Below are 5,680 nucleotides of genomic sequence, written 5' to 3' on the forward strand. Positions count from 1 at the left end.
TAGTTCCTCAGCAGTCACTTTATTTAGCGTCCGCACCCGCATTTCATATCTAGTTCTGTCGGGGCTACGAAAATTCAAGGAGCTCATGAAGTTGTATGCAGAGGTTTTGATTCTCGTCTCTGTCACGCACTCCATCTCCCATGCAGTGGACTCTTTGGGGTCGCCAGCGATAAATAATCTCCTAGAAGTAATTCTTCGCTCCAGTCATGGTGGAAGTTGATTGAGCTAGACACGCCAAGGAATTATATAGTGCTGATGATGGGAGTGTGTGTGTGCGCGCGCATACTAGTTATGCATAGATTGGGTGTGCGCTTATTATGTTTGTATCCCCTTGATGCTTCATTTTAATTCAATAAAATACATCCTTTGTAAAATATATATTACTTGAATCTGTCACGGTTGTCCCCCCCGCAGCCCCCGCGTCGTCCGCTCGGGCGACTCGGGAGGCGACTAGGGTTTCCGCCCAGCGCCGCCACCCCTCACCCCCTTCCCCCTCGCCGCCACCCGAGGTGGCTGCCGGTAAGCCTTCGCGGTCGCCGGTGACGGTGGCGGCGAGGCCCTGCTCGCTCCATTTCTGGCGGAGGACTCCGGATCTGGGGCGGCGGCCCTTGGCGCGGCGGCGGCACCCTCCCGGCTGGCGGCGTCCGTGGGTGGTCCTAGCCGGCGTGCCCGACCACGCGGGTGGTGGGACGGCGGCGTGGAGATCCCCCTCCTCGTCAGATCTGAGGTTCGACTCCCCTCCCCTTCAGCCTCCTCATCCCCGCCGGATCCAGCAGCTTCGGTCGCCGGAATGGTGTGGATGGGTGCGCGGTGGTGCGGTTTTGGGACCGTGGGAAACCATTGGTCGGCTGGCCCGGCCGCCCTCCCTCCTTGGAGGTGCAGCTGAGATCCCAACCCTATCCACCCCAGTTCCCCTCCCGGGTGAAAGCCCAAAATCCTTCTTGGATTGGGCGATGACGGCGCGCTGCGCGTCGTGCCCTCCTTGGAGGCGCCGCCTGGGGAGTGTGCGTTTGGATGAGGGGCGGCAAAGGTGGAGTTTTGGGCGGCTCTAGTTATCAGGTGGCTGTGGTTGGTCTGGCTCGTAGGGCAGTCTGTCCCCGCTCCCCTCAAGTGCGGTGCTCCTCGGCGGTGGCGTGTTTGGCTCAGCTCTGGCGGTACGGCGTCTGCGATCCGGCGGTAGGGGATAGGGTTCCTCTTCCCGGCAATAGCAGCACGTCCCTGGCCGTGGACACCCGGTGTTTCTCTTCACCGGCCGACGACCCCTGCTCCTCCTCGTTCTGCGGCCTTCCTGATGTCCGTGCTGCTCGTTCTTCAGTGGCTCCTCCCGGTGGCTTTCCCGCTGTTTTTCAGGTGTCCTAGGTTGCTTCGGTGTGTCAGATGAGGTGTGCTCATGTCCTAGGAGGTTGTGCTATGTGACTATCCCAGGACTCGAGGTCGGCACCCCCCTTGCTCTAGGGTGAGCGTCTCTCATGTCCGTCGGCGGCGCCTTTCGATCCAAGGCGAGAGGGAAGGGTCCCTCTACGGCGAGAGCGATGGAAGATGCTTGGTTGCCTCCATCTTGGACTCGGTCATGTCCACAACTCCACTCTGTTTCTGCAGGTCCTCGTTGTGCTCACGCTGCTCGCAATTCTTGGCTCTTGTTTGCTGCGGTCGACGGCGTGTACTAGCTTGGGCTTCCTCTTCTTTTTGTTTTGAGCTAGTATTCTGCGTTGAGTTGTAAGCTTCCTAGGGAGCTCTCTTGTATCGTTCGGTCGATGTACTTGTTGTTGTGTTGTAATTCCTGGCTGGTTGATGGCTTTGTTAATTCAAAGCCGGGATCACAGCGAGCCTTCGTTCTAAAAAAATAATATATTACTTAATTATTTAGGGCGGTCAAATCGGTAACTATAATTATTTTAGTTCCTAGAACTTGGATTTAAGTTCTTGTTTTATCAAACAAAAAGAAATTATAAGTTCTTGTATGTGTTAATCAATAAAGAAGTACTCCCTCTGTCCCAAACTATAAGATCGTTTTGGCAAAATGATCTTATATATATTATGGGACGGAGGGAGAAGTTTCTTGTATCTTGAATATGCATGTAGGTCTAGTCCATTTGCTTGTTGATCTAAGCGTCAGTGACAAAAGTTGTTGAACTATCGGCTTGTGACATTATGTGATTCCTCGATAAAAACGTTCTACACATCCAACAACAAGTATATATTCCACGTGAATGAAACACTCGATAGAAAATAAACGATGTGTGATTTTCTGATCTGGAGCTTGACAGAACATAAAATTTTGAAAATTTCAAGAGACAACTTTAAAGTTTCAGAAAATCGGAAAAAGATGCACACTATACAGTGATGTATACTTCACCTCCGAAAATTTTCATGATAAAATATATTTTGATGTGGTCTACACAAAAAATATGAAATCATGATTTTTTTTTTGTGCAGCACATGACAGGATGTATTTCACCATGAAAATTACAGAAATGTAGTATACATCCCTATATGTGCATGTAATTTTGTTTTTTCAAAATGGGAAAATGTCCTAGCTATAACAAAGACTAATCAGATCCCGGTCCGCCGAAAGGTTCTTCATGCAACCGCACGAGAAGTTCCTAACACCATGTCTTTTGCCTTAATTGACTGAAAATAAATAAAGAGGGGGTCACGTATTGCTGTCCAAAGGTAAATTTTATGCACAAATTGCAAAGCTCTTACCTCATTCTCCCAGTTTGTACAAAGTACGATCCGTACGAGCAACACAAACTTGGTGAGGCTGCCGCAAACGATGCCAAGCCAAAGCCCCTATTTGAACAACAACAGTTTTGTTCTTTCAGTCATACTCTATTCATGTGGCCAGTGAAATGTTATGTTCATGCTGACATATAGTAAATACCATCCCATTCAAATGCAGGACGAATGCAAGCAACATGGCCAAGGGGATGCCTGCCAAGTAGAAGGCGGCGAGATTGACACGTGCGCCAATCTTCTGCTCACCACATCCATATAGCACACCTGTGATTTCCAGAAAAATATCATGTCACCATTTTCCAGACGGGAGTACCTAGAACTCATTTAGATGAGATATAATATGGTCTCATTCACCTTGAAAACAAGAACAGATACAACCCACGTCAGCACAGACGCATCTTATAGCATCACATCTAATGGCTATGAAAGATGAATGAGACCAAATTATATCTCATCTAGATGAGTTCTAGCAAAACTGTTTCCAGATTGTAGTAAATACGTGGCAATGTGGGAATTTTACTCATGATACCTGAAAGAGAAGTGTGGATTCCATCAACGAAGAAAGATACCCCGAGGACAGGTATCATCCTGGCAATGTATGCCACGACTTCCTCCTCGTCGCTGTACATGTAACCCCAAACAAAATGTGGAATGCTGTCCACGTCTTGATTCGATTACCATATAGACAATACCGAGGTTTGAAGCTTAGGATTAGGCAGAAGGCCAGACAGCAGCACAAGCAGTTCAAACGTCCACCATTCCAAGCTGCACATTTTAAAAACAAGTAATTTCTCATTTCTCCAATAAAAAAAATCCATACGTTGAGATGCTAGAACAGGAAGACTCGTCTCACCAAACCATCATGGCGGACGGCACGGCGAGCTCAGCGAACTGGTGCAGATCCTTGAAGGCCTCCATGGAGAACCCAGTCCACGTCCTCTTGCAGGCGCCAGACAGCCTCGTGTACAGGCACAGTATGGCCAGGTTTGTGGAGTACGAGACGGTGCTGGCCAGTGCGGCAGTGCCGCGCCTTTGCTTCCCATGCCCACCTTGTGCACGAGCGCCGAAGAGCACGAGGATGTGGCTCAGCGCCGTGACGGCGGAGCTGACCATGACGGGCACCACGATGCTCTGCGTCGGTAAGAACCGGATGTGGCACACGAGAGGGACATACGGGAGGAGGGCCGGGAGGAGCCACCGCGCGTAGGCGCCGGCCTAGGCAGCGATGGCCGCGTCCTGTGTCTCCTGTCCGAGGATCTGGGCGGTGTTGGCCTAGACGAGGGTGATGGGGATGCAGGCGAGCGCCAGAACCACCATCGCCCGTTGCTTGTAGAGGCCAAGAAGGTGGTATTGCCGCGCGCCGAACGCCTGCCCGCAGAGCGTGTCCAGGGCGCTCGACATGGCCACCAGCAAGCTGAAGCCGGTGACGTTGGCCAGGGAGGTGGCAAGCGAGGCGCCGGCGAGCGGAAGCTCACCGAGGTGGCTCACAGTCAGATGGAATGATTTTCCGTGGTGATGACCACCGGCCTCCTCCTATATTTATACACGTACGTATAAAGGATAATTACATGTTGTTAGGGTTACAACTGATGGCGTGATCTGCCCTTATCTACAGCTAGCCTAACAACCAGAATCATAATTGTACATCACGTTTAACATTCCCCCGCAATCTCATCCTGACACAAGGTTGAGATTGGTGCGCAGCCGCTCGAGCATGACCTTCGTGAGAGGTTTGGTAAATGCATCGGCTACTTGATCAGCAGAGGCAATTAACCGGACGTCAAGTGCACCCATGGCCACCTTTTCTCTCATAAAATGGAAATCCACCTCAATATGTTTGGTACGAGCATGAAACACCGGATTCGCGGTGAGGTACGTGGCACCGAGGTTGTCACACCATAAAATGGGTGCTCGAGGCTGCGGAACGTGCAACTCTTTCAGCAAGGATTGTATCCAAGAGGCTTCAGCAGTTCCATTCACAAGTGCCTTGTATTCGGCTTCGGTGGATGAACGCGAGACTGTCGGCTGTTTCCTCACACTCCATGAAATGAGGTTTGGTCCAAAAAAGACAACAAAACCACATGTGGATCTTCGGTCATCGCTGCAGCCAGCCCAATCAGCGTCAGTGAATACACTGATCAAAGTTGATGGCGAGCGCCTGATGGTCAGGCCAGTCGCAACTGTCCCTTTCACAAATCGCAAGATGTGTTTAACAGCTTCCCAATGCACATTAGTGGGCCTTGATAAGAACCAATATTTTAAATAGCACGCTATTTCGCCGTTATAACGCAGTTATAGCATATTTGAAAGGGAGACGTTACGTTTTGCCAAAATCAGACGCTACGGCGCTAATCGTGTAATTAGCGCGCTACACACGCTATAACGTTGTAACGTTGTAACGTTATAACGTGCAGACCATGCAGAACTGAAATAAGCACAGCCCAGCAGGCCAAACTAACCCACGACCACTAGCTTTCTCACTCCTTTTATCAGATTCTCCCACTAGCTTTCTCACTCCTTTTATCAGATGCATATATTGCTTGCTCCTATGAAAAAATTAGTTGCTTAAATACTTTATTTCTAGATATATTTGATTTTTTTTGCAAACGCTATTTTGAAATATAGCACGCTATTAGCACGCTATAACTTGTGTAGCATTTAGAGAAGGGCCTCGCTATATTTTGTAGCGCGCTATTTAAAATATTGATAAGAACTGACAGACTTTGTTCACGGCGAACGAGAGATACGGCCGTGTCAAAGTTAAGTACTGAAGAGCTCCAACGGTGCTTCTGTACTTGAAAGCTTCATCCTCATTCAGTTTATGTCCAGCATCACGAGTGAGCTTCTCATGGGTGCACATGGGTGTTGAAATTGCTTTGCAATTCACCATATCAGTACGCTGCAGCAAATCAAGGGCGTATTTTGTCTGAGTAAGAGTCAT

At 49.4% G+C, this 5,680-nt stretch overlaps 1 pseudogene; it reads right to left on the bottom strand.

The window, feature by feature from the left end:
* Positions 1-2,580: 2,580 nt before the first annotated feature.
* Positions 2,581-5,680, bottom strand: LOC123158455 (protein DETOXIFICATION 16-like; annotated as a pseudogene).

This window comes from Triticum aestivum, chromosome 7B (assembly GCF_018294505.1).
Source record: "Triticum aestivum cultivar Chinese Spring chromosome 7B, IWGSC CS RefSeq v2.1, whole genome shotgun sequence".
NCBI classification, from domain to species: Eukaryota; Viridiplantae; Streptophyta; class Magnoliopsida; order Poales; family Poaceae; genus Triticum; species Triticum aestivum.